Source organism: Gastrolobium bilobum, unplaced genomic scaffold (assembly GCF_033153095.1).
Source record: "Gastrolobium bilobum isolate Gb01-03AN ecotype WA unplaced genomic scaffold, APGP_CSIRO_Gbil_v1 utg2979, whole genome shotgun sequence".
In the NCBI taxonomy this organism is placed as follows: domain Eukaryota; kingdom Viridiplantae; phylum Streptophyta; class Magnoliopsida; order Fabales; family Fabaceae; genus Gastrolobium; species Gastrolobium bilobum.
The window spans coordinates 233,770-244,645 of NW_026896612.1; the positions used below are offsets into that span (position 1 = coordinate 233,770).

Below are 10,876 nucleotides of genomic sequence, written 5' to 3' on the forward strand. Positions count from 1 at the left end.
TCATTAGCTCTGTTGCATATCAATTGGATTTGCCAGCTACCTCCAAAATTCATCCTGCCTTTCACACACTACAAGAAAAAATCTTATTAGTGTCGCAAATTTCGTCACTCTATATGAAATTTCGTTACAAATTTCTGAGTCGCAAATTTATTTGTGACGAAATTTGATTATTTGTGTCGAAAATTGTCATTTGTGACAAAATTTGTGCCGAAATTTTTTGTCACAAATAAACTTTTTTCTTGTAGTGACATATCTTATCTAAAGCTATTCCATGGGAAATCAGATGTCCATTTCGCTCCACTTCCGTCTCAGAGTATGGAAAATAGGTCTGTCCAAGTTCCACTTGCCATTTTAGCTTCCCGGTCAGTTCAAGTTCGTGGTGCCCCTCAGCTGCAACATTTAGTACAGTGGACAAGTACGGTTTCTGAAGATGCAACGTGGGAACTTGCAGAAGAGTTGCTTGCTGTCTATCCAGGATTAGACCTTGGGGACAAGGTCTCTATGGAAGGGAGGGTAGTTGTTACAAGCCCAATAGCTGATGGTCCAGTTTTGGACAGCAATGGGGCAACTAGGCCCATTCGAAAGATAGCAACATCAGTTTGGTTGAAGGATTACACTTGTAAATGAGTAGCTAGTTGTAAGTAGCTCTAGTGTAACTGATAATGGAATATATTGCCAGCTGGAATAAGGTGTAGTTAGTTAGGGGACACGTGTAATATGAATAGTTAGAAATAGGAAGGTTGTGTACTGAGATAGCTATTCTGAATATTGAAAATTGTTTCCAATTCATCTTCTCTGTTTTCCCCTTTTTCCCTTTTCCTTTGTTACCTAGTGTAACACACCTCCACCACTGCCCCAACCACCCTACACCTCCAACACCATGTCACCACCGTTGCCCCCACCACCACCCCACTATTGTTGCCTCTACTCCACTATTGCCACCTCCACTATGCCCCCACCACTATTGTCACTGATGCACCAACACTTTTCTTTAGAAAAAATGTGTGTCGGACACTTACATGCTCTGTCACGTTCCGAAACGTGATCAATGCTCCGACACGTGGTCAATGTTTTTTGACAAGTGGTCAACGTTTTTCAACACTTTTTTTTAAAGATCCAAATTTATTTTATTTTATCTTTTTAACTAAACATGAAAAATTAATTTATAAATCAAATATTTTCTATTATGGAATTTGACATGAAAATTAACAAGGCATGAAAAAAAATTATATTTATGTTACGAAATTTGAATATTTGATTAGTTATATAACTTATTATAAGTTGTTATATGTATTAAATGTAAATTATATTATATATATTAAAATATTATTTAATATCAAAACATGTCCTAACGTGTCAAAATTTTAGAATTCACGTGTCGGCGTGTCGAACATAAACTACTATCACCACCTCATTGTCGCCTTCACTGCCACCACCACTAGGGGTGTTAACAGGCCAGGCCGAGCCGAGTTTTGGTTTTAAAAGGCTAATCTTGTATTTAAATGTGTCAGTCTAACCAAGCATATTGCCTATTATAAATATAATTATCGGCCTATGGCCTGACTTATTTACAAAAAATAAAAGCTTGGTTTAGCCTGTTTAAAAAAAATAAGACAACAAAAATTTATCCAAACATAATATACAATCAACAACACTAGTAATTTCATATATATTAATAAATTCAATGTATATCCAAACAGCATAATATAGAACAAAATCATTAAAAAAGTCTGTTTAACCAATAAAATGAGGTGAAATGAATTGAGGAGAAGGAGAGGGCTACAAGTAGTATGAAAAATATAAAAAAAAATATACTAGGCCAGCCTGAGAGGCTCTAAGGCCGAGCTTTTGAATTGGAGCCTGAGACCTTTTTATTAAACGAGCTTTTATAGAAGTTCAAGCCTGGTGCTAACAACCAATTTCAGACATGTAAGCTCAGGTCTTCACGAGCCGAGTCAAAGGCTCCTGAAAGGTCCGTGGTTGGTTTGGCACCCATAACCACCACGACTACCACTATCAAATTTTGCTTTCATGATTTATTTTCACATGTCCTTTTCAATAATTTTATTAAAAAAATATTTTTTATTTTAACATTCAAATAATTTTTATAATTAAAATTTCTTTTAACGTATTGCATCCAAATACAAAATAATTTCAACTTTTAAAAAAATTCTTTTAAAAAAGTAAGACATAAAAAATCTATTTCGGAAGCTCATCTTAGCGGACTATTATTTGTTTGACATCTACTTTGAATATATCTTTTAATTTAAAATAAAATAAATTAATTTCAAAATTAAAATGAATTGTAAAAATATTTAAAATATTCGTAAAAACCAGACAAATACGGTGTAAGTTTTAATATTTCTTGAAAAATGAACTGGAAGAATGTTATTTGAAAGGTTGCAAAAATTAAATCGGACCGCGCAAAATCCGCCTAACCCAACTTGAAAGCATAATCCTGACAACTTCAACATAACTTTATTAGTAACTTGAAGCCGTTAAATCAACATCCCATTAAGATGCCACTTTTTTCTTCAAACATGTACTTTTTAAAAAAAAAAATACATATCAATGAAGGTTATATTATAGAAGATAACATTCCTTCGAACATCTAAAATTGTTTCTAATACTCAATCATTAAGATAATAATATTAAATTAGCAAAAAAAGTTAAAATGAAGGAAATAATGATAATATCTTTATTTTCATGGCACATTAATATATGGTCCTAATGACCCTATCAGAATAAATAATTTAATATGAATGCCATAATCCTACTGCAGATGATATTAACAGCTGAATTTGGATTTCACATGAAGGGAAGCAGGAGCTAGCAATCTATAATTCTATAATCCATAGCATCATAACATTAATGATACAAAGGAGCAAGAGAAAATTGGCTAGAGTTGAGCCTCAATGCATTAATGACAATCGATATTATACAAGAATCTTATTGTTGGTGGCATTATAAAGACCGAGTATGGCCTATTGCCTTGCCACACAGCAGAACATTACTTGGGATTAGGTACTCATATCTATTGGAATTTGCAGGGAATACACTCTTAAGGTAGAATTGCTGGCCTAGTACTCACGAGCCCAAGAAGAATTTTAGTGATTTTGCACCACCATTTACTCAATGATCTGGACCAATCAAAATCATACAACTAATGAGGAGAGAGAAGAAATAAAAAATAATTTTTTATCCAAATATCACCTCTTGAATGGAAGGACCACATGGAGCCCGGAGCACCAAAAAAAATTTCATTGAGCCTAATTCTAAGACCTCACATTCCACATTCCAACATTGTCCAAAGGAATGTACACTGCAGTCCATGAGTTAGGATACACTTGTTTAGTGTGCATTAAAACACAAAACCAAAACCATGTCAAGGCAAAGAATGCTTATCAGTATCTAAATGATAATGTCAATGAAAATTGAATCCAGCAAAGGTTCCCCCTATAGAGAAAAGAAAATATTAAGACTTGTGTAACACAAGGGATAACAAACTTGTATCTCTTAAATTATAATTTAGCCTGCTTGCAGCTGACCATTGTCCTCCATCCATTCTGCACATTTCTTTTTCTTTTTCTTTTTTGATAAAAATGGAGAAACTATATTGATAATTGTTGCATGTTCAAAGATACATGCTCAATCAGCAAATTTGAACAGAAAGTGTTCCAAAAAGCTAAACTGCTAACAGGGGAAGAGGGAAAATACACTATCTCTACACCCTTGTTGTTAAAACCTAGTTTTGCTAGACTATTAGCACATTCATTGGAATCCCTAGGGACATAATTCCACAGGATTTGATCAAAACTCTCGGCAGCTTCCCTAATTCTGACCATTAAGGAAGTGAATCCCCATAGGTTATCTTGTTTATCAATACAAAGAATAGCTTCTTTATTATCACACCCAAGCCATATCCTTGAGAACTTTCGATCAGCAGCAAGCTTGAGACCATGCAAGATACCCCATAACTTAGCTTCTAAAGGAGAACAAACCCCTATCTTAGCAGAAAATCCTCCCAGCCAAGTACCATTTGAAGAACACATGAAACCACCACACACTCCCATACTGGACTTGAGGTTAACAGCTCCATCTACACAAATTCTGACTGCATCTTGTGCTAACTGCTGTCCATTACTGTCAAAACTGAAAGTTGACTCTGGCTTTAGCAAGAAATGATCATTGAAGCTATTTTTCTTCATATCAGTGAGATAATTCAGGATTCTGCTTACCATTCTGCACATTTCAATAGATAGACATATCATTATGATGTTGAATTATTATTGGGGAAAAAAAACACTGGGCATGGTTCGACCCCTACCAGTTTTTTTTCTGAACATGTTTAAACAAAGAAACCGAACTGCTTTATATTTTCCGAACTGATTTTATTATTATTCCCAAACCGGCTCGGAACCAGTTCATGGCTTAAAATCAATTTATGATTTATAATCAGTTCATAACTAGTTCAGAATCAATTCCGGTATGCAAATCAGTTCTAGACCAATTTCGAATCAAATATGATCTATTAGTTCTTCCGGTTTTCCAAACCAGTTCTTTTGATTTAGTTCAATTTTGATTCTCAAACCTGTTTAGAAAAATACAGTTCGGTTCAGTTATTTTGCACAGTCCTATATCTTTGTTTGCCATTGATAACTGGAGCAGAATTTTGATGTCTAATTGTACAGGTTGTGTTTATCATACCATATTGGTAAGATCCTCGTGGATTAGGCCTTGGTCCACTTGCTGTCAGATTCCTCCTGATTTAATTAATTACATGTTACAGTCAGCATGGGATTGTGTTATAGAAACATTTCAGAGACCAGATAACAACACAATTTGAATTTGACAGTACAAAATCACATAACCTGATAACCTTGTTATTTGCTAGATATGTAATATAAAACCATGTACGTGTCTTTACCTAATAACTTAAACTTTGGAAATAATGGGTTCATGACATGATATAAGACTCTTTATGACTAAGAAGTCTACAATTCAATTTTTTCCATCCCGATTCTTCTAATCAAATATTAAATTTCAATACAAGGTAAGTGGACTTGTGCCCTGTCCATATTTCAAGTATCAAATCACTCTTGCAAGAAAGAACATGCTAGAGATATAGTATAAAATTATTTCTTTAAACTTTTAAGATAGTTGATTCATGACATTATCTTGCTCTAGTTCTTCACTATGGAACAAGTCAATTAAATCTAAAAAACAATATTAATATAATTCTATGATAGAGCTAATTCATGGTCTGTCTACGTTTTTATAATTCTGAAGGATAAGTAAAGGATTTTAGAGAGCTGAGTCCTATAGGGAAAATTGCATACAAAATAATCTCCAAATGGTACATAGCTTGCTAATACAGAACAAGATGGAAAATGTATATAAGTATTTACTAAACAGGCAGCAAAAGTTATTCTCAACAATCACATGTATCATTTAACTTTAAAACATGAAATAAAGTAATACCTAAGAGACCGTGCTTGGTCAGGGGGAGGGCCAGAAACACTTCCTACCGAGTTACTATAATGAAGGATAGAAGTAGCATTCAACACTTGGGAAGTGAATCGTGTTGTGACAACAATGTAGTAGTCTTGGGGTGATTGATTAGCAGTAACCAATACGGAGTAAGTCTGCCCCAAATGAATGTCAAGTGAGTCATAAGTGTTTTGGATAGTGTGAGTTCCTTCCACCTCAACAAGCATCATCTCAAGCCCTTGGATTCTAAAATTGATGGAAGTGGTTAGCCCCACATTTGATATTCTGAATCTGGAAGTCTTGCCTGCCCGACAATCAAGTACCTTATCAGTTATCATCAGCTATAGCATCAGATTCAAGTAAACAAATTGTTTGAAGTTATTGAAGTCACTGTAGGCACTGGAACCTTGACCATTGATGATAAGCCCATCAGGAAAAGGAAGGTCACTTCCACTATCTAAAATGGCCCTCAAATCCTTTATGAATAAACACAAATTTGCGTATGACTTAGGTAGGTTTTCTTAAACAGTGGATACTGTTTCTTAGTTACATCACATGGAATGCAAGGAGTAATAACATTTTGTCAATAGAATTGATGAGCAGAATATTTGGCATTATTTGTGCAGATTTGTAATTATATCCTTAATTAATTAGCCAACTGTAGGTTATGATTTGTAATTATATCCTTAATTAATTAGCCAGCTGTAGGTTATGATTGTGTAATTATATCCTTAATTAATTAGCTAGCTGTAGGTTATGATTGTATAGTTATGATTGTGTAATTATATCATACTATTTAAATGAGAATTCTCCAAAGGAGAACATAAGGTTCTATCCCAATTTCTCTAAGTTTAACATGGTATCAGTCTAGGTTTCGTTACTAAATTTTTCGCTGTGCTCATAGTCTCTGAGTTCCCAAGTTCTAGTCTTTTGCTCGTACTGTTCACGTCGCGATTCTTGTTTTTTTTTCCTCTCGCGATTTTTCTCAGCATCATGTCTACTGAAAAATATGATGTTCTTTTTGTTCGTCTTAATGGAAAGAACTACTCCACCTGGGCATTTCAGTTCCAGATCTTTGTCAAAGGCAAGGAGCTTTGGGGTCATGTTGACGGAACTAATTCTGCTCCTGACAAAACTACGCACCAAGCGGCACATGCCCAATAGGAGGCCAAAGACGCACAGGTAATGACTTGGATCATAGGCTCTGTTGAGCCTAGTATTGTCCTCAATCTCAGACCCTTCACAACGGCAGCAAAGATGTGGGACTATTTGAAGAAAATTTATAACCAAACAAACGCTACTCGCAGGTTCCAGCTTGAACATGAAATTTCTCTTTTTCAACAGGATAGTCTCTCAATTTCTGAATTCTATTCTCATTTCATGAATCTTTGGGCTGAATATACTGACATTGTCTATAAAGATTTTTCGACTGAAGGACAAACTGCAGTCCAAAATGTTCATGACACCACAAAACGAGATCAATTTCTTATGAAATTGAGATCTACTTTTGAGGGCATTCGCACCAACCTAATGAACAGGGCTCCTGTTCCCTCCTTGGATGAATGTCTAAATGAATTGCTTTGTGAAGAACAACGTCTCCTTACTCAGACAAACATGGAACACCAGAAATCTGCCTCCCTTCCTGTAGCGTATGCAGTACAAGCCAAACCACGAGGTCGAGACATGAGTACTGTCCAATGTTTCTGCTGCAAAGGCCATGGACATTTTGCTTCAAACTGTCCTAAAAAGTTCTGTAATTACTGCAAAAAAGAAGGTCACATCATCAAAGAATGTCAAATCAGACCACCACGGAGAAATGCAACAGCATTCGCTGCCACTGTTGGCTCTTCTACTACTCCTGTTTCTGTGGATCAGAATCCGCCTGTTTCTGTGCCAACTTTAACCCCTGAAATGGTTCAACAAATGATTGTTTCTGCATTTTCTGCTTTGGGTCTTTCAGGTAAAGTTTCTTTATCCAGCTCTCCTTGGTACTTTGACTCTGGCGCATCCAATCATATGATCAACAATGTTGCTTCTCTTACCAATGTTACAAATTACTCTGGTAATTTACAAATACACACTGCGGATGGAAACAATTTACCTATCACAGCAATTGGTGATATTTCTTCATCTCTTACCAATGTTTATGTTTCCCCTGATCTCACCAGTAACCTTATTTCAGTTGGTCAATTAGTTGACAGTGATTGCAAAGTTGAATTCTCAAAGTCTGGTTGTCATGTGCAGGATCAACACTCAGGGAAGGTGATCGCGAAGGGGCCTAAAGTTGGACGTCTTTTTCCTCTTTATTCATTGTTGTCACCATGTTCTTTTCAGCCTTTTATTTCTTGTAATTCTGCAACTGTTAATTTTCAATTATGGCATAAGCGTCTTGGTCACCCAAATTCGAATGTACTTCATGCCTTAATGAAATCTGGAGTTCTTGGCAATAAACATTTCCCATCTTTTAGTGCTGTTCAATTTGATTGCAATTCTTGTAAACTTGGTAAAAGTAAAATTCTACCATTTCCAATTCATCAATCAAATGTAAATCAGCCTTTTGACATAATTCACAGTGATTTATGGGGCATCACACCTGTAATATCTCATGCACATTACAAATATTTTATCACTTTTATTGATGACTATAGTCGTTTCACATGGGTCTATTTTTTGCGATCTAAAGCTGACGCTTTCTCTGCATTCCAATTTTTTCATTCTTATGTTCAAACTCAATTTGCATCAAAAATTAAAACTCTGCGTTCTGACAATGGGGGGGAATACACATCTCATTTGTTTCAAGAGTTCTTGCAGAAAAATGGTATATTATCTCAAAGGTCGTGTCCTTCCACACCCCAACAAAATGGGATAGCTGAAAGAAAAAACCGTCATCTTCTTGATGTTGTCCGTACCTTAATGTTGGACTCTTTAGTACCCTCCCATTTTTGGTGTGAAGCTCTCTCAACTGCTGTCCACCTTATTAATCGGCTGCCTTCTCCAGTCTTGCACAATGATTCCCCTTTCTTAAGGTTATTTGGTAAGCAACCCAATTATTCAACTCTTTGCATCTTTGGTTGTGTCTGTTATGTTCATCTTCAGCCACCAGAACGCACCAAACGCACAGCTCAATCTGTTAAATGTGCTTTACTTGGTTACTCAGCCCATCAAAAAGGTTTTTTATGCTATGATCCTCACTTACATAGGATTCGGGTTTCTAGAAATGTCATCTTTCAAGAAGATACATATTTTTTTGCTACTAACCAAGACACTCAATCTTCTACATCCAAATCTGTCTTGCCATTGTTTCCTAACAGTTTTGCAGAAGACCAAGCTCGTCCTCCTGTCATTGTCTACCAAAGACGTCCGACTGTTCCACCAATTCAGACTTCAATCCCTTCAAGACCCCCTTCTGATCATTCTCTGGCTGCTGATCCAGTGCATGCACTAGAACCTGCCCCTTTACGTCGCAGTACTCGCATTCGTAAACCACCGGAAAACTATGGTGTTTCTGAATCTTTATCTTTGACAGCAACTTTAGCATCTATTCCAATTCCTTCTTCATATAAACAGGCAATGGAGCATAAATGTTGGCAGGATGCTATAGAGACTGAACTTCTTGCACTAGAGGAAAATCAAACATGGGACATTGTTCCATGTCCTTCATCGGTTAAACCTCTTGGCAGTAAATTTGTATTCACTATAAAGTTGCGTTCAGATGGATCCATCGATCGATACAAGGCTAGATTGGTTGTTCTTAGAAATAAGCAAGAATATGGCCTAGACTATGAAGAGACCTTTGCGCCGGTGGCCAAGATGACTACTGTGCGGACTATTATTGCCATTGTTGCATCTGAATCTTGGCCAATTCACCAGCTAGATGTCAAAAATGCCTTCCTTCATGGTGACCTCAAAGAAGAAGTTTACATCAAACTTCCTACGGGTATGCCCTCACTATTACCTAATACTATTTGTAAGCTAAAACGTTCTTTGTATGGATTAAAACAGGCACCAAGAGTGTGGTTTGAAAAGTTTAGCACAACATTAATTGGTTTTTCCTTCATCCAAAGTAGCTATGATCCATCTCTTTTTCTACAAAGGACCTCCAAATGTATTGTGATTCTCCTTGTTTATGTGGATGACATTATCGTCACCGGCTCAGATCAAGAGGCTATCACTAGAATCAAACAATTGATGCATACAACTTTCCACATGAAAGATCTTGGACAACTCACTTATTTCTTGGGATTAGAAGTACAATTCCAACAAAAAGGCATCTTTGTCACTCAGCACAAATATACTCAGGATCTAATTCAGCTAGCTGGTCTCACCACTGCAACTATGGTTGACACTCCCATGGAAGTTAATGTAAAGTTAAGATGGGATGAAGGTGACCTTATACAAGACCCAACTTTATATCGAAAGTTGGTAGGAAGTCTCATTTACCTCACCATCACAAGACCTGATATCTCTTTTGCTGTCCACACAGTCAGCAAATTCATGCAAAATCCTAGACACTTGCATCTTACAGCAGTACAACGAATCATTAAATATTTGTTGGCCACTCCCAGCCGTGGTATCTTCTTTCCGACAAATGCAACAATACAACTTCTAGCATACAGCGATGCTGATTGGGCTGGATGTCCCGACACAAGGAAGTCTACTACTGGCTGGTGTATGTTTTTAGGAGATGCCCCTATCTCCTGGAAATGCAAGAAACAAGAATCTGTCTCTAAATCCTCCACTGAAGCAGAATATCGGTCCATGTCTGCAGCATGCTCTGAGATTATTTGGTTACGAGGCCTTCTTTCAGAACTTGGTTATTCACAAGCAACACCAACTCCGTTGTATGCTGATAATACAAGTGCCATACAGATTGCAGCAAATCATGTATACCATGAAAGAACAAAGCACATAGAGGTTGATTGTCATTCAATCAGGGAAGCTTATGACCGTAGAATTATCACTCTACCTCATGTCTCAACATCTGTTCAACTAGTCGACATCCTCACCAAGTCTTTGACACGTCAATGACATAATTTCCTCGTCAGCAAATTGATGCTTGTAGATTCACAAGCATCAATTTGAGGGGGGATGTCAATAGAATTGATGAGCAGAATATTTGGCATGATTTGTAATTATATCCTTAATTAATTAGCCAGCTGTAGGTTATGATTGTGTAATTATATCCTTAATTAATTAGCTAGCTGTAGGTTATGATTGTATAGTTATGATTGGGTAATTATATCATACTATTTAAATGAGAATTCTCCAAAGGAGAACATAAGATTTTATCCCAATTTCTCTAAGTTTAACACATTTATCCAAAGAAAGCAACTTACTGTGTGATTTCTCTTGTACTAATCTCCTGCCAATAGGGTGAAATCTCCTT

The 10,876-nt window shown here is 36.3% G+C and overlaps 1 pseudogene; it reads right to left on the reverse strand.

The window, feature by feature from the left end:
- Positions 1-4,615: 4,615 nt before the first annotated feature.
- LOC133300925 (L-ascorbate oxidase homolog) lies at positions 4,616-10,868 on the reverse strand (annotated as a pseudogene).
- Positions 10,869-10,876: the final 8 nt, after the last annotated feature.